The sequence below is a fragment of the Salminus brasiliensis genome, chromosome 4, assembly GCF_030463535.1.
Source record: "Salminus brasiliensis chromosome 4, fSalBra1.hap2, whole genome shotgun sequence".
Taxonomy (NCBI): domain Eukaryota; kingdom Metazoa; phylum Chordata; class Actinopteri; order Characiformes; family Bryconidae; genus Salminus; species Salminus brasiliensis.
The window spans coordinates 3,665,147-3,688,388 of NC_132881.1; the positions used below are offsets into that span (position 1 = coordinate 3,665,147).

At 41.9% G+C, this 23,242-nt stretch overlaps 1 protein-coding gene across 1 annotated transcript in view; it reads right to left on the reverse strand.

Annotated features, from left to right (window-relative positions):
• nrg3a (neuregulin 3a) overlaps positions 1-23,242 on the reverse strand; it is a 432,405-nt gene that overhangs the window by 325,811 nt on the left and 83,352 nt on the right. The gene's annotated exons all lie outside the window — the stretch shown is intronic.

The window sequence follows — 23,242 nt, forward strand, 5'->3', positions numbered from 1 at the left end:
GATGTGGTCCATCTCCCAAAATTCAGTAGGGAGTGTGTTGGTCTTCCAGACCTTAATTAATGTTGCTAATTATCTTCTATTCACTTAATGTTTTTACTGTAACCAGGAGTTGATCAGGGTTGCCTTAACCTTTGCATGTTACTATGTATATTAAATTATTATTTATATATATTTAGTATTAAAAAGAAATTTGGTTAAGTAACACTATCATGATACTAATAATAAGTGGTGAGTATTAACTTTATTTACAAAATGTTTTTAGGCCTTTTTTTAAACATTTGCAAAGGCAGCCATTCTAGATCAGAGCTATTAATTAGAGACAGAGCTGCTTAATTAGATGATAACGAACAAACAATTCCTTCCCTCTTCATAAAGGGGTAAATCATTTGCTGTATTAAGGCTATCAATCTCGTATCCATGCAAGCTATTGTTTTGCATTTCCACGGCCTACTTCAGCCATCAAATTAGACTCTAATCTGGAGATGCTGGAGTTGTCAGACTTTTGCTAATCATGCCCACCATGACAAACAATGCGGAACAATGCGGAACGAAACAGAAAGGCTTGACGTCCTTTGAAGCAGAATGCGTCCTATTGCACAATCAGAACAGAGTCCCATCATGCAACTAGCATTTGTGATTACGTGTCCTGCAATGTTAAAAGAAGTCATTTCAGGAACCTTAAAAAGACCTACTGACAGCTGAGCTGCCGCCAAACTTGACTGTCTTTGTCTTTTAGAGAGAGAGTTTACAGGCGGTGTAAACAGGGGTTTATTTATTTTTATTTTTTTATTTTTTGGGGGGTAGAATTTCCTGAGACACGCTTTGTAGGATGACAGGTTCGCTCTGAGAGACTCTGGGGTAGAACCATGGGAGTTTGACAGTCTTGATATAAACCCTTAAATTAGTGTTTTCAACAAGGAAAAATAAGACTATTTTAGGCACAGCCAGATGGCTCCTGAAATCATGCCTCGATGCCATGCTCACAGGCCCTGAGACTTAGAACATTCTTTGTTTCAAACATTTTAAGCATTCGAATGTACTGTCTGTCTTCTGCCAAAAATGTTAGATGTGCATTCAGACTAATTATTATTTATAAGAATCCATAGCAGTTAATTAAGAGATATTTGGTTATCCTGCTTAAAAAGGAAAAAAATTGTCATCAGCTAAAATTAAAACAGGGTTATAATGTAAAAAATTATGTAATCAAATGTGATAAATCGTTGTTTAATCATACAAATTATTTTTAAATAGTAAGTTGATAGTAAGAAACCAAATGATAACCTCTAACTGCTTCCAGAATTCTAGAATGGATCTAGTTTGTTTAGACATTCCTTTGAAAACTATTGATGCATAATTGTTTGGCAAGAATGTAGCAAAGATGGTCATATTAGTGCAGGTGTCGCTGCACAGCAGAACAGTGCACCACCACTGCAGAGTTTTCTAAAACCGCCTGAATGTCTTCTGTAGTCAAACAGGGGTTTGGACCACTCTCTGAGATGGAGCAGGAAGGTGGAATATTTTTGGTGAATATAAAATTTGGGTTGGCTTTCCTGTGGTCTGAGCTTGAAGCTAAATCCCACGTCGGTGTGGTGAGTGGTGGAAGAAAGGGAGGAGACAGGGTGGAGGAGCGTGCCACGTTGAACTGAAATGTGGGATTATATAAGGGGCTTGAGAGCCAGGAGGAGGAGTGGTCCTTTTTTTTTTTTTACCAATTTTCTCCCCAATTAGCCCACCCACTCACTTAGACTCCCCCTATCAGTTGCAAAGTTCCCAACACTAGGACATGCTTCCTCAGATACATGTGAAATCATCATTAGTAGGCAGCCAATGCACTCTGAGGAAAGCGTTGGATCCCCAGCTCTGAGACATCAGCTAACAGGTGCCAGTGCTGGCCAGCATCACAATGGAAGTGCATGGCCCACTCAGAAAGAACAAAAAGATCTGATTGTGCTCTCTTTTGCTCTGGCCGCTGATGGCAAAGCAGCCTGGCCTGGCATTTGAACATCTGGAAAGCTCTACACTACACAAAGAGCTCTACACTAGCCTAGAGTACTGCATTAGGCAACAATGGAAAGAAGTGCACTTTGAGAGAGTTTGGAAAGGCGCCGCCTGAACACCCCCCCCCCCAACTCTGCACAAATAGTCCTCTAAAAGGGAATCACTGAGTGGAAACCACACTTTCTTCCTGCTGCCAACATCTTACCTTGCTTCAGCTAACATGCTACTTGATGTAGGCCTACATTAACATCCAAGCAGTCTATTTATATATTAAACATAAGGCTTCTTATGTATTTTGCTCTGAGGTAAACTACAACTTAGAGGTCACATTCTTTCCCTTTCCCCCTCTCTGTCTCTTTTTCTCTCCCTCTTGGGAGACGGTAGACAGCGAGCTGGGTGGAGAGTGAGAGCTTTCTTCTTGCCTTATGACAAGTGTTAGAGGAATGTGACAGGTGTTGCCAGGCACTGGGGCTGTGTGGATGCGTTTGTCTTGAGAAATAACTGGAGTAGTTTTCACTCCAGGATGGCGAGAAGAATGTGGCAAGGAGTGACAGCGGTGAAGGTGTCATAGAGCTCGAAATAGCGAGATTGAGAGATGGAGAGATAGAAATTGGATAAGAAATATAATGGTATACTTATTACTCTTCTTGGACACTTTCGGAACCATTGGATCACCACTGACCAGATATTACTTGAGTGGTGGACCATTCTTAGCACAGAAACACTACACCGGTAGAGAGGTCAAAAGCAGGTCCACTATCCAAAGATATTCCAACAGATCAGACACTATAGGCTGGTATGTGATCAAATATTATAGACTGGTCCATCATCAAACATATGTATCTGATGATCATTTTAGATTGGTAGGCTGGACCCGATCAGACTGGTTTTTGATCAGACACTGAAGACTGGTATCTGATCAGACATTATAGACTGGTACCTGATCAGACACTATAGACTGGTCTCAAACACTATAGACTGGACCTGATCAGACACTGTAGACTGTGACATGAGAGCATGTCCATTACCCAGAGACATCTCAACGGGAGCAGCCTTGTGGTCAAAAACCTTCTACACTAAATGGGCATCTACAAATGGGCTCCATTCTCTGAGGGGTATCAAACATAATCTGTAGGCCCAATAAAGGTCCTAATCCTAACTGGAATTAATCTTCTAATGGTCCGATAGTTGCTACTTCAGGCAAGGAAATAGCAACCAACCAGCAACTCCCATTTTGTCGTCCAACGCTGCAGAAGCCCCCGACTACTCAAGCCACAGAAACCATGACCATAAAGAGCACTACTATACCTTTACATGATGAACACTACACTACTGACTACTGGGCGATTTAGACCCAGTCCTGGTCCCTGGAGATCCACACCACCCTGAAGAGGTCAGCTCAAACACACCTGGCTCTAATATTCAGATGCCCCTGAAGGCCTTCACTGCCTGGATCAGGAGTAAAAGATTAGGGCTGGAGCTAAACTCCCAGTCTCATTTGGAGTATGTCTACATAATGGGTCATCCACAAACAACCGAAATAAGCTGTATATGAAAATAAAGTGACTGAGTGAAAACCAAAATTATGAGCACAGTCCATTATCATTATGAGATGACCTTGTGTTGTATGTGTGTGTGTATGTGTGTGCATAGCCTGCCAGCAACAAAGCAGGATAATGCCTTATACTGCATGATTAGTATTTCACAAACCGGCCCTCAGGGAACCCAGCCAGACAGTCCCAATTTTTTGCCCAAAACCCAACTCAAGATACATAGTTATAGAGCAAATATCTGGACCATCAGGGGGTCCCAGAGAACCACTGCTGTATGACATGATGAAGTATAGCATCGCTGTGGGAGCAAAGCCTCTCCATAATGGTGGCTTCACAGGAGAAGGAAGAACATTGTTAACTTTTAATGCAAGTTAACGAGTCAATGCATCAATGTACCGAACCATAATAAATATTCAAAGACAGACTCACTGACAGTGCGTGAGATTAGTTCCCTTACAAAATGGATCTATACTGCAATATGTTCCTACCTATATTAAAAATTGATCTTACTGTATTCCAGCACTTACACATCTACCAAATACTCTCTTTACAACAACTGAATACACTGCAATATGTTCACACCTATATTAAATATTGATTACGCTGTATCCAACCCTTCTACATATTCCACTAAATACAAAACAAGCTAACAGTCTTTTATTTCATAGTTCTATGTAATGGGTTTTGCTGTTTCTGCATTGTACACTCTTGAGAATAACGGTGCTTGAGAGCTTTCCTTGGGCAAGGCCACAGAGGAACATCTGTGGGTCCATAAAGAGCCATGTTAGAGATAGACATAGAGACATAGAGCCAAAATTATACACACAGGGCCAAGCTGTCCTGATCTCAACCATACAGCAAATATGTGGACCATGCTCAAAAGTCAAAATTTAACTGAATTCTACCAAATCTGCCGAGAAGAGGGATGAAATTTACAACCATTATTCTGTCAGAAGCTTTGTTGGTGGCTGCCAAATGAGCCAGGTCAAGGTGCAACATCCTATCTATCATCTTCATGGACTGGAATTTCTCACCCCTGGTCAAGCTGATGTTTTGAGGCTATGCTAAGGAGAGAGAGGGCAGTCTATCTACCCTCTTGGAGAGGGAAAGGCCAGTTGTGCTCACTCTGGCTGTAGCTGCTGATGGCAGGCAACATGACCCTGGCAGACTAAGGCGCTGCAACTATCATTGAAAGCCGGATATCGCCGTGACTTGTCTATGTGAACTTTCCGCCTCCTTGTACTATCATCCTTGTTGTTTTACACCAACAGAATCAATAATATGCATTGGTTTAGTTGTAGAGGCTGATGCCCCTTTAGGGTGTGTGTGATAAAATTGGGGTTTGTGTAGTTCTTAAGTTGATTATGAAAAAGCACCAGATCTTTAAATGTGAGGAACAGCTCTGAAAACACAATAACAGGCCTAATCACATTTCTGATGTGTCCGGATCCTACAGCATAATTAATGAAAAGCGCACACTCAATGCGCCCACTAAATAAATCAACTCGTCAAGAGTAATAGAATTACTCTCTTTGAGGATACCTGGAGGCCACGGGCGAAATTAAACCAGAACGGCATGACTATGGCAGAGAACGCATTGGCAGGCGGGAGACAATGCTAAGTAAACACAAGGTGTAGACATCTGCGATCAATGAAATCTTCGAGGACAATCTCTCTCTGTTATTTTCTCTCTTCCCCCTGATTCTCAGCACCGATACGGCCTCCTTTTGTATTCAACGGGTTTGATAACATTAAGATCCTATCTGATTGAGGATCCCATTAGAATGTTCCGTTATCTTGGCCTAGAGCAAACATTTCACTCAGCAGAAGCCCAGCGAACTGCAGGGTTCCCCGACTTCCTCGCTGAAGGTAAACACAGCAGACATTTACCTGCTCGTCCTCCTATGAAACACTGTTTGAACTGACCGGCAGAGTGTATCGTTTGGGTTTTCAAGGGAGGAGGCTTAAAAGGTTGGCGGATCATGCGTGTTTAACCGAGTGACAAATGGATAATGCTTATGCCGTAAGCCATGGGCGCCGTGAAAGGTTAGGCCCCTGGACAGTGAGAGAGACAGAGAGAGAGTAAAGAGGGTGAGAGAAAAAAAAAAAGAGGCTAGCAACCTATAAGCTCAGGGAACCAAGCTGAAGCCCAAACACCGCAGCCGCCCAGGTCCATCCAAGCCAGACGAAATGCCATCGTGGAGTGAGAACGCTTACAGTTCACAAGCACCTGACATTTCTGCACTGCCTCTTCAAAGGTCAAACTGATAGGCTAGCTAGGAGCTGGCGGCAACCGCAAGGGAGGGTCATTGTAGAAAAAAAGAGTAGTGAGGGAGTGCAAGGTCCGCAATGCCAGTGTAGTCGGCATACATTTGTTATAGGTTATACGCATATGAATGTAGGGTCGTGGATGGATGTGAGGTCATATTAGACCCTTAACTTTTATAGCACCAATGGTGGTTTCAGGACCTCCATTCCTCACTTCTCTACCTTAATAATAAAGCAGCATGCAAAAACACAGCAACTCCTGGTTAAAGTTTTTATTACTGTGAATAGTTGAGATCTCAAAAAAGGAATGGGATATCATACAAAAATTTGGGCCCCCCTCAGGTAACTTTTACCAAAGGTCTATTGCCACAATTAACTTGTTTGGGCTTGTCCCAACAATTAGGAGGCATAGGATTCTCTAAACAGCTGTGATACATTCTGAACATTAAAATAACGGATGCTCAGAAAGCAGGAAAAGACTATAAGACAATAGGAAAGTGTTTACAGGTAGCATATTCCTCAGTTCCTAATGGAAGACTCTGGATTGGTAGTGCACCTACACTCAAAAATCTCTCACATGACTAGAAGACTTTTGCGAGGCAGAATGTGCGAAAAAGTCCCTAAAACAAGATCTGAAAGATGGTGACTTTATGAAGCGTGAGACTTGCTGAAGGGAATCTATGGACCATGCAGGATGCCTAAACCTTTCTAAAAGATAGAAGAAAAAAAACTTTTGCAGGGCTCCGTCTCAAGAATGGACAAAAGCTGCAAACAAAAGCAAATTCAAACATGCAACAGCAAATTTGTAAACACAACATTAAATCTGAAAACACTGAGCCAAACCTAAAAATGTCACAGCAAATTTGAAAATACAACAGCACATTTTAAAAGGCACAGGTAGAGAAACAACAATAGATTTGATAAAGCAACAGCATATCTAAAAGTGCAACTGCACGTTTTTAAAAATCCAACTGCAAATTTGCAAATACAACAGCAAATCAAAAAATGTAACTGCAAATTTAAGACTGAAAATGTAAAGAAACAATAGATTTGAAATAGTGACAACATATCCAAAAATTCACCTGCAAATTTGTAAAAATCCAACCACAAATTTGCAAATGCATTAGCAAATTTAAAAATACAATGGCAAATTTTAAAATGTGACTGCAAACTTTGAGAAACAACAATAGATTGGAAAAAGCAACAGCATTTCCATGAACTGCAAATTTGCAAATCCAACAGGTAATCTGAAACTGCAAAATTAGAGAAACAACAGATTTCAAAAAGCAACAGCATATCCAAAAACTGCAATTAAAAAAAAAAATCCAACCAAAAATTTGGAAACATTGCAACAAATCTGAAACCAAATGAAATGAAACCAAAAACACAACAAGCAAATCCAAAAATGCAAGAAACCCCGACGGCAAGCAAAACAAACATAACAGAAAATCTGAAAACACAAGTTCAGATCTGTGGAAGCAAAGGAGACGCGACGGGTGTGTATCGAACCGCAGATGCTTGTTACAGATTGATTGCAGTGTGCTTCAGTCTGAGTGATGGTGGAAAATTACAGCCTATAATTTATGAACGTATTTGATAGAAATGAAAACGTGCCACACTGGAAGAAGTACTCAATTTATTCAGGCTCTCATTTCCTTTGAATGGAGCTGCTCCCGAAGCTTTTCGTATTCCGCTTCTAGTCAGGGATCATTGTGTTCTGATTTGATGTTGCTTATTTTGGTGATTTGCAGTCATGTTTTTGCTTTACCGTTGAGATTTTTGCTTTGTTAACCAGTTTTGCACTTGTGGCCTTCCTTATACTACTCAGCCTTCAGGGAGATACTGTACCGAGAGTCACCTGTGAGCACCCAATCTGCCGATCAATCTGCAGACTGACTTATTCTCCAGGTCATTTCTTTATGCCCTTTCTTTCACAAAATAGACACAGTTAATCAGATCAGACAGAAAATGAATTAACCCCTGCTGCATCTGTGGTGTACAGGTGACTGCAAGGACGGTCATGTGACAGCTATAGGATGAGTCTCTAGCGCTAAATGATTATGCTGGGGTTAAAGCTGAAGACTGGACCACTGACCCATACTGCTCAAGGTAAATGACTTTTATAATATAACCCATCTGAGCAGTCCCAGAACAGGGCCTGGCCTTTATGATTGCTTATGCCCATCCTGAGGAATTACTCATCATGGCTTAGAACATACACCAGTAGATCTGGATGATTTTAATGAGATCAGCCCTGTCAATGGATGACCAATGGATGTGGTCAGCAATTGAGCATATGGCCTAAAATTTGCCAACACTATTTGTGGGCTTTTGTAGTGCAGTATTACATCCCTCCAATTATTTGCCAATTTATCCATCAGTGCCCTAGAGGTCGAGCACTATTTGTCCAGCGCCGATTTCTCACTACGATACCAAGCATGCACTGAAGCCAATCTTTTCATAGTATTAAAAAAGCATTAGCCAGTTAGTGAAAAAAAAGAAACACAAAATATGACATAGTTCGCTCTCAAATACCCAACCCTAAAAGCTTATCATCTTATCATCAAAGCTTCTCCCACCTTTGAGCTACATCGGCAGAAGTGTTTTTCTAGTTGTTAACCACTTTCTGCAGGATCCTTGGTGGGCATTTCATGAAATGACTGGTGTAATAACTTTTGACTGGATTACATCAGGCACTGATTGCTGTATAAAAGATGTATGAGGCTTATGCGCTTGTTGGATGCACTATGTTTTTCCCAAGTGAGTAATTGAGCTCATTCAGAGTACAGCTTAGGTGGATTTGTAGATTTTTTTATTTTTAAATTAGAGAAACACTAAAACAATAATGCCTATTCTATGATAAATATGTATTATGGACTACTGAAAAAATGACTTCAGTTATCAATAGAGAATATTAGATTACATAGCAAAAACAACTGTCACTCAGGGTCCCGCTGGAGGGTTTAAGACTAGAAAAACGTATTGTAGACACAGTACCTCGACAGCACTGTTGGAGGTAATAAGGTATGTTTTTAACAAATGATTACAATACTGTGTAATCATGTTCATGTTCATGTTTCATGGTTGTATTTAAAAAAAAAAACAGGTAAAAAAAAAAAGGTCTGAAATGTGTGTTTTCCAAACTTTGAACTCACTTTTGGCATCAGAAGTATAGACAGAAAATGTAAATTCAATGTAAATGTAATTCATTACATAATTTACTGTATAATTAGTCAAAACAGAAGTCTGTTTTTTAATTCACTGCATAATATGAAGAATTATGTAATAGCTAATCTAAATCGAATGTGTTGTGAAACAATAAACTGTGAAACAATAATACCCTCAAGTCAAACTCTAAAAAGGTACTGCTAGGCCTACACCCGAGCCCAACTTATATTGAAGTTGTAAGGCGCGGCGAATGCACACATACCCACACAGTGCCACAGCACCACATCTTTCTTTGTGCAGCATTACGGCTGACTACGTTTTCAAGGACATCATCAGGGACTGTGGAAGGGCCGTATTAGCCATCAGTCCCACCTGCGGGGGATGGACCATTTGTCTGAGCGACAGCTACAAGCTTCTCCTACAAACCAATCAGTGGTGTGGAGCTGGCGCCATGTCTCAGACCAGGACAACAGCCTCAGGATGTACCAGCACTATTAAACAAACAGGGAGGGGACATGAAAAACACGAGAGGACCCAATAAGCCACAACTGTAGAGCTGTAGAACATGGCATACGGCTAGGTCAAGCACAGCACTGACAGCATGGGTAAATAAGTCAACTGACATGGTCTAACCTGGCTCCTAACCTTGAGCAAGATCCTTGGAGACCCCAACCTAGGTACAGCTGTCCATATGCATATAGATACATACATTTACACAGTATTTGCATATACTGTATTACAGTTAACTGTGGAAGTCAAGGCTAGATCTGAAAGTCCAAGAAAACTCATCTGTAGAAACTGGAGGGCACTATTCTTAGGCAGCCCATAGGCTTTTTAAGGGGTCTATTTATCTGTTATGCTACTATTAAACATTTCAGCAGAATTCCAGTTGGAAAATCCAGCTGATTCTTGTTAAATCCATTAGTGACCAATAGAGGCCAGTTCATTTCACTATTTTTGCTCCATTGGAATCAAGGGACATCTCTTAGAGAAATCAGCAGAGTAGCTGTCACGAGGTCTTGAGATCTTGCATGCTTTTCAAGAATATGACTATATACGTTCAGAGAGAATCAAAGCCAGGAGAATTCCGCCTTGGTTGAAACCACCGTTGGGTCCTTGAATGACACGCCATTCACCGCTGTCACTTTCTAATGTATGTCTCCGTGACTGACAGCTGAGATAGCGTGCTGAAGCTTCAAAAACAGACACATACTCTCTCTCCCGCCCGTACCATTATATATAGCATGGCTTGAGTAAAAGTGTGCAAATGCAAGCGCTACACACTAAAAAGTCCACACACAGCCTTGTGTAACTGGGCGCTGACGTAAGACTGACCACTTGGGGTGGCTTAGAAAGAGAGTTGCCGATGTTTAACATGATGTTTACAGACAGGGAGCAAAGCTGACAGCTTTTCCACTGCCGTTTGGAACATAAGAAGTAAAAGGAGAGGAAATATCCAGTTAGCATCTTTGTCTATGTGGGATATGCTTAGCATATCAGTCGTCAGTCATGTAGACATGGCAATATTAGTAAGAGAGCAATGTTAGCCTTAACATTCAATTGAGCTGTCTCAAATCAAGCACAATACTCTTACACTGTAGGATAGACAGAGTACAATTGGGATATTTTTGTTGTTTGTTTCCTGCATAACCTCAAGCAAACTGTAGGTGGATCTCATTTGGGTTCTCCACATGTTCTTTAATCTGTCAACTAGCTCATTTAGAGTCAAGAGTCGGTACATTTTAGTAGCATTTTCCATTTTCCACATCAAGTAAAGGTTCTTTCGATCCTTAAAAGATCCTTGTTTGTCATAGAAACATGTGTGTATGAAGAACCTTTCAAAGGTCTAAAGAACCTTCACTAGATAAGGGTTCTTTATCCATGCTGGTGCTATTGGACATTTCAGCAGAATTCCAGTTGGAAAATCCAGCTGGATCTGGTCAAATCCATTAGCAACCAAGAGAGGCCAGTTCATTCCACTATTTTTGCTCCATTGGAATCAAGGGACATCTCTTAGAGGAATCAGCAGAGTAGCCGTCATGAGGTCTTGAGATCTTGCATGCTTTTCAGGAATATGACTATATACATTCAGAGAGAATCAAAGCCAGGAGAATTCCGCCTCGGTTGAAACCACCGTTGGGTCCTTGAACGACAGGCCATTCACTGCTGTCACTTTCTAATGTATGTCTCCAGGACTGACAGCTGAGATAGTGTGCTGAAGATCCTTAAAAGATTTTGATTTGTCACAGAGACATGTGAGGGTGAAGAACCTTTCAAAGGTCTAAAGAACCTTCACACGAGTTCTTCACCAAGTCAAACTGCAAAACATGGTTCCTTCTGGAAGTGGTTCTTCTATGGCACCGCATTTGAAACACCTTGATTTTTAAGACTGTAGTACACTGTGGACATACCAACTCAAGCCTCATTCTCAGCATTTCTGGAATGCACCACATCTACGGCGATTGAAGGATTTCATGCTAAGCTTAGACTCGTTTTTAAGTAAATCTCTCACAGGTAGAACTTCCAAGATGTTCCAAGTATGTCCAGTAGACTTTCCAGACAGTTTAAAGGCTTTTAGCTGAAAGCTGTGTGCTAAAGCAGTGGACAGCAAATGAGAAAACTCTATTCAAAAAGCAAGAGCCTGAAAGCAAGAGAGAGGGGAGATGGATACAGCGGGTAAGCGAGCAGACGTTTCTTCTGTCCTCGTCTTTTTTCAGCTGTGTGACAGTTCGGCTAGAGGCTCATGAGGGTGAAGTGGTCTAATTAAAGCAGTGCATTAATTTCATGTGCAGTTGAGGGAGGAGGCTCGGCTGGGGACAAGGAAATGATGCTTGCATGTGCCAAGCTCGTTACTGTCATGGCACATTGATTCTTCGTGTTCTTGAAGGTGCGCTTGAATGCACACACACACACACATACTCTAGATTTCTTTTTACACAATGCCAAGACATGCAGAGAGTTAAATACTCATATGATAAGTTTTAAGTACCTTTATGGAATAATATATCATCAAATATACCGCTTGACCTTTCGGATGATTTTTCCCAGACTCCATTAAGTGGCTGTGCACTGTTCTACTGTCTTCAGAACATTCTTTCTTATCACAAAATTCTAATTCAGAGACAAAAGGAACTTCTGAACAAGCCTGATGCAATTTAATAAACAAGTCTTTGGACTGATGGAGAGTAAAACGGGTGAAGAATTCAATGACGAGAACACCTTTCCAACTGTTAAGCATAGGGGTGAATCTATCATAATTTGGGCTTGTGTGGCAGTGACAGGGAAAATTTACTGCCTGGATTCAATTAGAAGCAATCAAATATAAAAAAAAGTATTTGAAAAAGCTAAATATAAAAAAGGAAGGCTTTTTCAGATGGTTAATGATGTTAAACACTCCTCAAAATATACAGTGGACTACCTCATGAGGTGCTCAAAGTTTTGCCAGGGCCCTCATAGTTCCCCAACCTAAACAAACCTAAAAATCTGTGGAAAGACCTCAATTGAGTATATCTATAGATTATATATAGAGATATAGAGTATATAAGAGGTAGGCTATATACTCTATGGCAAGCATTTCTTAAGCATCACTTAATGCCACTTTGCTCTGGGATGCAATGCCCAAGATTGAGGAGTGAGAAGTAGATGGAAATACCATCTGTAAAAACCCTCGTCGCCTTGGTGCAGACTTGCAAATGCCACCATGTGCTGTTCTGCACCTACCTGAGGCCATCCGTGCATATGTGTGCCCATATCAAACCCAGAGCTATAGCCTCTGAATGTCATTGCTTCCTGCCTGTCAAGGTGAATTCACAATACTCCAGGAAGACGAGTGATTTCTTAGTCAAAGCACTGTGACTCAGAATGTAATCACTAGATACAGACACGAATAAGAAACAGGCCACAGAGGCCCATAAGAACTCATCTCAGGCTTCTTATGGAGGACGTTTATTCAGTCCGTCAGAATCCCATAGAAGGCTGGAGCAGGATCTACTGCTGATAAGAGAACGAGATAAGGTCAGAAGCTATTACATGTTGGCAAGGCTCATAGTCGTTTAGTGAAAAACAGCAATCTTAAAACAGTCACCGTGCTAAGCTGATATCATTCAGGTTAGTGTAATGAGATAACCTGGCATTATCATCCTATTTGGGATTCGCTGATATGGAAACCGTGGGCTGATGTCGATATCCAATAAAAAAAGGGGAAAAGAAATGTTAATTTAATATGATGAATGAATTTATATACTTAATCTCATGGAGCTTTTTAAGTTACTTAGAGGACATGGGACAATTGGTTTCTCAACTTTTTGTTTTTTAAGTAAAGTCATCCATTAGATTGGATGTACAAGTAATAGGTACAGAAGATTTATATCATGAGGTTTTTAAAGTCCTGATGAAGAAGCATCCATTGTAAAATCTTTAACAGAAACCAAAAACTATCTCAAGTTCTCGACTCCACACTCCAAAGAACCCTTTCCATCATGCTCACGTTCCACTGAGTCACTGAAATCTTTCAATTTGAGAAACTTTTGTTTGCCTTCTTTGTCTTTTAATATGAAATTGGAGAGTGCGGAGTGTGAAACAGTGGGATCAATACCAGGCTTTTCACTCATATGCTCGATAAGACCTTCAGGAGACTGTGAAATGGACATCGATATCGGTGGGGTATAGGACGAGCTGAATGAAGACGGCCATGTCCTTTCCCTGAATGTAAACATGTCAAACTCCTACAGTATCCTTCCGCAAACGATCTCAACCAGCCTGCCGAAAAGAGCAAGCTGAACCTTCGAAATCCACATAAGCGCTCTGGAGCTTAAGAAAGGACAGCTGAAATAAGCCTATCCCTATGGAGATGAAGCAGTGGAGATGAGGATGATGAGGCTGTACAGTAAGGATCAGAGAGACTTTGACAAATGGTGATGGCTAGACGACTGGGTCAGAGCATCTCCAACTTATTAGGAAGGTCTTGTGGGGTGTTTCCGGTGCCTACCAAAAGTGCTCCCAAGGAAGGACAACCAGTGAACTGGTGACCAGCTCATGGGCACCCAAGGCTCATTGGTGTGATCCATGGAGGCCCAAGCTTACAACTTACAGGACTTATTAAAGAATCTGCTGCTAACACCGTGGAGCCAGAACAACAGGACACCCTCAAAGGTCTTGCCTTGATGGGCCAGAGTGACTTTGGTGGACGAGGTGGACCTATACAACATCATGGAGGGGCTTTTAATGTTAGGGATGATCAGGGAATATGTACCACAGCTTGAATTGCAGCATAACAATACAACCTGTTTCAAGGTCTACCTTGCTGGTGCAGCTACAGACTGCAGCTGGTCTGTTGATGTCCCATTGGATTTTGGCTGGGAGGCGGGTGTCACAGAGCCTGGGGTATTTTGTCTTCCTCCCACCTTCCCAAAACACATATGGTAGGAGAATTGGTTGTGCTAAATTGTCTCTAGGTGTGAGTGTGTACCTTTGGTACCCTGTGATGAATTGCTGCCCTGTCCAGGGGGCATTCCTGCTTCACATCCAATGATTTTGGGTAGACTCTGGACCCACTGCAACCCTGATCAGGAGGAAATAGATAAGAAAATGGATGGCTGGACGGATGGAAGGAAGAAGGGCCATGCCTGACACTGTTCCTCATTCCATTTGAACATCCTGTACATGTCCATCTAATCCTACAGTCTCTTGAAGGCATGGTCTCAACTAGCTTCCTCCTGACCTGGTGCTGTTGGTAAAAGTGAACTAAGAATCCGGCCTGACAAGTGACCATCATCTCTACCAGTCATGGTCTTTACTTTACACAGTGGCTACATAACCACTAGCAGTGTTTTTCTTTCCTGATGGCTTAAATGAGCTCGCGTTCCCGCCTCCTACTGGGCTTCGATCTCTGTAATGACTGACATGTGATCATTAAAAGGCCATCTGCACCATCTGCATTTCTCCGGCTGTAATGGACCATAAATGACTGAAAATGGCAAAACCCACATCCTCGGATGTCACCTTTGCCTTTCGCCTGGCTTACGAAGTGCTGCAGAAATCGCTTTCCCCCCAACCTGTGAACTGCATGCGTGCAAAAACCCGGCTCAAAATAGAACACTGATGTAAGCCGCGGACATCGGGAAAAAAAGACCTTCTCCATTAGATTCTGCTCATACCGGGACCATTCCAGGGCATTACTACAGCAAATGCCGGTGCTACAGCTCTGCTTAGCAGTTCATTCACAAGTCCTGTGCATTTACTTCCTTTCCCCTGCCTTCGACGATTGCGATAATGTTGAGGCAATAAACATGAGATGCACAAACACGTTTTTAAAAATTGAACGCAAATTAATAAGTAAAGGCGAGAGATTGAATCGGCGCCTCGGCTGCTTCTCACAAGGAGAGTCATTTGCATTGCAGACCGGGTTATTACACGTCTTCTAATCAAAATGCTGGATTCCATCAGCGGCTCTCAATTCGGCGCCTGACGCGATGAGACAGGTGTAGGCAAGGAGAGCGCAGAAACGGAATGAAGTGAACTGCCCATCAAACGCTGAATTGTGACATGCAATTGATTCACCTGTAGCTGTATTATCATTTGGAGTCCAGTGGTTCTTTTACTTACTTCAGCGTCTAAGTAGCATAGCCACAGGTGGCTGCTATGGTTGTTGCTTTCATCCCCTTTTGGGACCATTGTGATGTCCAAAGACTACAAAGGTGAAGACGAACATCTCTTCATCTTTACAAGTGTCCACTTGCATACCACCATTGGTTGCTCTAGGTATACTGGTGCTGTTATGTGAAAATCTTGCATTTCCAGTGGAAGCCAATGGACAATTGAAAATGTATGGAACAGCTGGTTTCAGATGGTCTAAGCTGGTCTTTGATTGTCAAGGTGGCTTAAAAGCGTTAAAATCGGTCATCCAGATAAAAGCTTCCCCTATGATGCCGCATTGAGTTTGGTCATGCTTGGTCAAGCTTCCTGCTTTGTGATTCGTCCAGCTTGGTGATTCTGGTCATGCTGGTTATACTGGTGGTCAGGCTTGGCCAGGTTGATCAGGTTTAATGGGGTGGAGATGCAAAATTCAAGGACACTGGTAAATCTCACTTTAAAATAATGTTTTATATTAAATCAGTATGTGTATTAGCAATAAATTATTGGATTTGGACTTATTAAAATATTTGGAATCCCACACTATGCTAATAATGAAATCTAAATTGAATATTAAATAATACAATTATTCCACCAATTTAGCTGTGTGCATATGACCAACAGGGGGGTTGCTGCCGGATAAGAAGAGCCAAAAAGCCAATTTTCAAAACTTCAAGGATGAAAAGACTCAAGTCAGACTCCCTCCTCGCATTAAAAACCACTTGACTAAGGGTCCTGACCAAGGACCAGCCATCCCACTGGCTCCCAGGTTTGGCACACTAAGCACTAATTTCACTGTCCCCCCTGTCACATCAACGTATTTAACCACTGAAATAAAGTTCTGTCCCATGAAGTAATGGCAGGAACAGTGTTAGGCTGGTACACTGTATTTTTCCCCAGTATTGATCATTTGTTGATAATGTAAGACATAAAAGCTCTGGGAAACATGAAAAATCATATCCATTTGGCATCGATTTCACAGAACAGCTCTTTTGCGGTCTAAACCAGCTGTCAGGTTAACAATACAGTTGTTTGTTTTGGCTCTGTACTCCAGCTCATTGGATTTGAAATGAACAATGACAGTGTAGTTCTAAAAGTGCTAAAGACTGCCAGCCCTAATTTTAGCATATTTGCCATCTATATTGGATGAATTGTCTTCATATTGCAGCCATTTTTAAACACACTCCGTCTATATTAGAGAACCAAAAGCAATTGGACCATTAACTGCTCGGTTCTCTTTGGTCAGCTGTTGATCTCCACATTATTAGCCTATGCACAAGCATATAACACAAAAGTTGAGCCACTGATTAGTCTAAATATCAGAAAATCCAGGTTATGGCTTTGTACAAAGTCTTATGGATGGGTGAAATGAAGCCTAACTGGTACCAGATTGATGTGGGGGAAAAAACAAACTGCTCATGACCCAAAGCAAAGCACCTCATCTGTCAAACATGGTGTAGTGGGTATGTATGGCTGCCAGTGCAATGGGATCACTCGTCTTTATTGATGACGTGATGGCAGATGGCAGCTGCAGGATGGATTTTGGAGTAAAACAGAAGCCTCGTAGCTGCTCAGGTCCAGCCAAATGCTTCAGACTTGGTGTACGGTGCTTTACCTTGCAGGAAACATGAGGTGAAATGTTGTATACCAGGGCCAAAGAGTGTGATGTTCTTGACTGGACAAGTCAGTAATCTGACCCCAACCACATCTAGCATGAACTTTCTGTACTAAAAACCAGTGGAGTACTGTGACTATTAGAGTTGGGTATTCAGTTCATGTTGTAAATGGCAAAATGTGGTCAAAAAATATGAAAACAAATACGAAATGATGCTAATTTCTGTTAACTACTCTTAATGATTTCTGATAGCATGAAAGAGCTAAGCTGCAAATGAACATTTTGACATATGAAGCTTAATGAAGCTTTATTGAAGCTTTATTAGAAACCTGTACAAACAATAATTTATATTTGAGCTTGTATATATCAGTTTTTCAGTCCTGCCACTGATTTCCATTTCTAACACCTGACTGAAAACCGGTTAGGTCACTCATTCACTGTTGGTGACTTATCTTGGAGTTCCAGAGGGCCTACAGTGATTTCATGTGTCACAAAATTGGTTCATTGGAAATTAAAACTTGATTAATTGATTCCTCTGTCACTTCCCAACCATGTTGTTAAATACTCCAAGACATGAGACTTTCTACTCAACTACTCAAAGTCTAACCAATAATTGAGCTTGTTGGGGTGCATTTCAGTAGATATTATGGCTGGAGAATTTTCTATTGGGTGGCTCAAGATATTTTTCATTTTAACAATACAATACTGACAGGGCTGTTTCCCACACTCAGAGGCTAATTCTAGACTTTAAAAAAAAACTGCCAATTGTGCCTTACCACTGGCAATGCAATTTAATCCAAGACTAAGCTTAATACATGTCTAGGAGTCTGGTCCACAGTTTGTTACAGACATGTATTTTTTAGTTCTCAAAAATCATTAGGCCTTTTGGGAGGCCAAGAAGGTCCTGAAGGTTCCCCACTGCTGAACACAAGACCAAAGACAAGAGGTAGGACCTGAAAAGTCATGCATTAGACCTGGCAGAGCATTGCCAAGGAAGATACCACATACATGTTGATGTCCAACTGATTCGAAATACACTGTGAAAAATAAAGGTGCTTCAAAGGGTTCTTTAAGCAAAGAACAAAGGGTGGGCAATGGGGGGGCCGGAATCCAGGACAGTTTAAGGATTTTCCTGCTCCAATAGACCTACTAAACCTGGTAATTAACAGGTGAGTTAAATTAGGTGTGCTTAAGCTTAGAAAAGCTCAAAATTGTGCAGGAACTGGAATTGGCCAGAGGAACCACAGGAGAGTCACATATTTCATAGAGATTTGTGAGTGTAATAAACCCCCAAACTGGTAAAGAATCTTTACATCAAGTGAAGTTAGAAATTAAGCCAAAGGGTGCTCTTACCCTTTGAAGCATCTTTATTTTTAAGAATGAAGAAGGCCCTATGGGATTACACCCAGAATACACCCAGATACTGATGATGTCTGTAGGTAATAGACTTTAGGGACTCGATTGGGACATTGATTTGAAGGATTTGCAAACCAAAAGCTAGGTATTGCAAGTTGATTTAAGATTGAGTTACTTTGTGGGAATCAAAGGCACCAATTTCATAAACGTTTGTCCAGCAGGGCTGCAGATACTATGGGATTAAAGCCGACATTCAGCACCTTAACATCATTGTCCTTGTTCCGTTTCAAGTCCAACGTGCTGAATAAACAGAATAAGCAACAACCAACAGAATTTGTATAGCCTGCATTGTAGATACTCGTACTCTATTTTCAAGAGTCTTTACTAGTATGCGGCGCGACACATTCTGCTAACTGAGCCCGCGACTCTGACCTTTCTTCAGAGCCGAGACTGGTTAAAAAGCAGCGTTAACGACTCAGGAATGCTGACGGAAGCACTTTGCCTTAATACTGTATGTGAGCAATGGCCTCAATAATGCTGCATGCAAATGAACTGCTGCAATGTAAACAGCGAGCGAGGGGGGCGGCTACAGTCCCACAACTCGAGATGCTGCAGAGAAAGGAAGATGGGCTGGTGATTCCAAGTGAAAAGGGTTGATTGGAGTGGGCCCAGAGGGCGTCGTTTATTCGTTTATTCGTTCGTTCGTTCAGCAACATTAATGAGAATGCAAGTCGAACATAACAGGATTTTTTGTGCCGCTCCGGCAGCCGATACGAGCCAGGAAATGCGAGTGGTGTAGAGGCTAAAAAACGGGGAGAGATTACTTTTTGAACAGCCTGTGAATCTATGGCTCAGACACTGGACTGTCCCTTGAGGAACGCAGGAGAAGATAAGGATGTGGGCGCCGGTAGTTGTGTAGACTTCCAGGCAGCTGGCAGATGGGTCCCCGTGGTCCCGTCTGCACCGGGGTCACCAGTGATAAACTCACAGCTAAAATTACTGAAGGGATGAACACTGTGTGTTCCTAATGGATGATGAGTGAGCTACGACTGACTGGGTGGATGGAGGACGAGGCAGAGAGAAGTAGGAATTGGTCTAAGAACATTATAAATTTTCCATCTGGGAGCCGGAATTGCTCAGAAGTGTGGGGAGGGAGAGAGGATTTTACTACTGATGAGGAAAAACAGCCTGGCAAGACTCAGTGGGCAATAGGTTAGGTTATCATTACTGTGATAAAATAGGGTTTCAGACAGTGTTTGTCAATGCTTATAAAAAATATATCTTTGCATCTGAAATCAGCTGTTGGATACACACACACACACACACATATATATATAGTGTCTGTATTAATGTATTAATGCATGTATTAATTAGTGTCTGTATTAATGTATTAATGTGAGTTTCCCAAATTAATGAGTTCAAATTCTGAAGAGATGATGATGAAGTCAGTTCTGCAAGTGTTTCCTAAAGAGCTTTGTAAATTGATATTTAACAAAGAATCTCTTCACTGACTCCTCCCCTTGACTCCCTGCTGACTCAGTGTCTTATTAAAAAAATAAATGTTTAAATGTGTTCATTTCTATATGATACCATTTTCAAGTAAATAAATATGAGATCGAGTAATAAAAAATGAATGAAAAATATAAATAACGACAAATATAGGGGTTTGTCGTTCCGATACCCAGTCATTTCAGATTCCTATCACAGATTCATAGTGATAAATTAGACCATTATATGCTTTTCTCACATCATAGGTTTCAACAATCCTTCTGGAACACTGAACAACTGCATGTATCACAAAAAAGGACTTTCGACTAAGTTGTAGAAAGTATAGAATAGTGTGTGTGTGTGTGTGTGTGTATATATAACTGTTTTCAGTTGTGTGTCATTGATACTCCATGCATTCACCACAAAGGCAGCCTGAACAACAGAGAGTCCAAGTTGTGGCTTAGTATAAAGTCTTATTGACAGGTAAAATAAATCATGGTGGAGTGAGTATGTATGGCTGCCAGTGTAATGGGATCGCTTGTCAATTTGCAATGTACAAATCAAATAAATGCATTAATTTATTTTATTTACATATCAAATAAGAAACCAGGGCCAACAAGCTGATAGTTTCAGCAGTGCCTCCTTTCACATGCAACACAATGCACTTATCTTAATTGTGTATATTGCTGTACACAGTGTTATACTATACTACCCTATAATACTGCACTACTCCACACATTATTATTCTTCAAATAGTATTAGACTGTGTTTCACTGTGGGTCGGTTTACCAGACAGGGATTAGGCCTAGTCGTGAACAACACAGCAGTCAGAAAAGAGATTTTCCACTGAAACAGAAACCCAGAAGTAGACCTAATCTCTTTCTGGGAAACCGGACCAATATGTGCTCCTGCTATTATTTGTTGTTCCTTGCTGTCTGGTGTCTTTTATGTGCAATATCCGTCTTGTATGTGCAAAACCCTCGTCACCTGTCGGCCTTCTGCCTCCCCTGTTCTTCTGTTTCTGTTATCTATAAGAGTCTGCTGCTGCAACATGAATGTCCCTGTATTGTGAATGACCAGTATTCTGAATACGTAATGCAGTAATCTGACCTGAAACAGCTATGGTTTAAGTTGACCCTAAATGGGTTAAATTGCACTACAGTTTGTACAGTGTACAGTATCTGTTGGGATGTGTCCTGTCCTCACAGTTTACGATTCGCACCATTTAGTCACTGAAAATAATAATGCAGAAGGACTCCGGCATAGCAGCTCAGTCCAGCTCGCTGCACCTCATTGGTTCATTACAGCCATCTCTCATTGGCGGTCTTGACCTTGTGTCAAACACGGCAAACCTACAAGCTGGGCCATGCATTATTTACGCCATGAGGCTTTAGCAAACAACAGATGCGCAATGGTCCGTTTCGCACTCTGAGGTGTTGCTCTTTCCTCCTCTCGCAAGTGTAACCACGGCAATTCTTGGCACGCAATAAAAACGGCCTTCCTTGGGAAGGTCGAATCACCCCAAGGCAGGAGTAACAAGCGACGCTCAGTAGCATTGGCATGCACCACTGAAGCTTTTCCCATGCTTGGGATTCTCAATGCTAGTCCTGAGCTTTCTCCTTTTTCTCCTAGAGGGCCTCCAACCCAATCCGGTGAAGGCGTACACTATGGGCATTCTGGCATTGATCAGGATTTTCTCATTTCCTCTCTCAGGAGAAGTTTGTTTAGAAGGAGTGACGTGGCGTCACCGTCGAAATGAAGGCAATTCGCTTTAAATCAATCGACGGTGGCTTTTGTGCCGGCCGCATTCATCTCGGCCGTGCGTATGTGAGCGGAATATTGCGTCTGCAGGCCGGAGAACAGGATAAAAAAAGGAGCGTGAAACCATTGGAAAGAAGCCTTGCAAATCCCAATAGCTGTTTTATCCCCCTACTCCCAATAACACGAACCGGCATTCCAATTAATTCTCGCAAGCAGACTCTTAACCGGACCGCCAGTGTTAACAGCGGACGGAGACGCGGTCCGCCCTGGCTTTGTCAGGAGCAGCCGACGAGGCCTGACTTCCAATATCGGAGAAGAGGCCCCTTTTTGAGCGTCTCAGGAAATGGGCGCCTTTCATTTGCTAATGCGCCTCTGCTGCAGCTGGTGGGGGTGTCAATGGGCCCCTTTCTGAGGCTCCGTTAAAAAGAAACAAAAAGGTCAAATCCTTGATTGAAAATGTATGTGTTCTGAATTGATGCTTCTCATGAGGGAGGAGAAGGAGGCATTGGGGTGAAGTGTGTTTGCAAGCGCAAGCCGAGAGTGTTTACCGTTTGCACGCCAAGCAGAATTCGCTAAAACAACGGCCCAGGGATTGCGGGGTTCTTCGGATGCACACCGCCTCAGAAATTGTCATCGGAATTTCAATGGGATCGACCAGTGGCGCATCAGTGGCTCCATGCCGAAGCTGTGAACCTCGATCACGGTACCTTCAATACACAAACGAGCGACTATCGGAATAAAGCAAGCCGAGCACCTGGGGAAATGAAGACGGCGGAGAATAGAAGCAGAAGAATCGCAAAGCATACTTTCATTTGTTCTGATTAATCAAATCTGAAAATAACTGTGCTCCAGCAACTCGGCAGTTACCATAGATACCATCTCCGAAGAAGAGGAGGAGGATGGAGGCGTCTTTGTCTGTAGGATCACCACAGTGACGGCAGATCTGTCAGTGAGGAGGCCAATCAAACGGTCGGCGGTCCGCCCGGGCAAAGCGTCTTCATCAAGTGAACGAGATGTTAAAGTCTGTATTTTTGTCTGTCTGTCTATCTGCCTATCCATCTGTCTATCTATCTATATGTAGTGAATCAAGAACAGCCATCAATCACTTCTCCCTGACCATTTTCCAACCTCTTTTTATCCCTAAGTAATAAGCAGGCTGTGCCATTAAGACTAGTGTATGTAAATGACCCCTGCTCTCACTGGCTCCCCTAACTTCACTTTACAATATCAGGACTAAAACACAAAATGACATCACAAAAACAGTTCATATGGAATGGGCTCCAGCTTAATTTGCATATATAAGGGAACTGACTGCTGCTTTAGGTTGCATATGTGGACATATGCAAATCATGAAAACAGTACATTTAAAATGTAGTTTAATTCCCATATGTGAAGAGACTGGGGA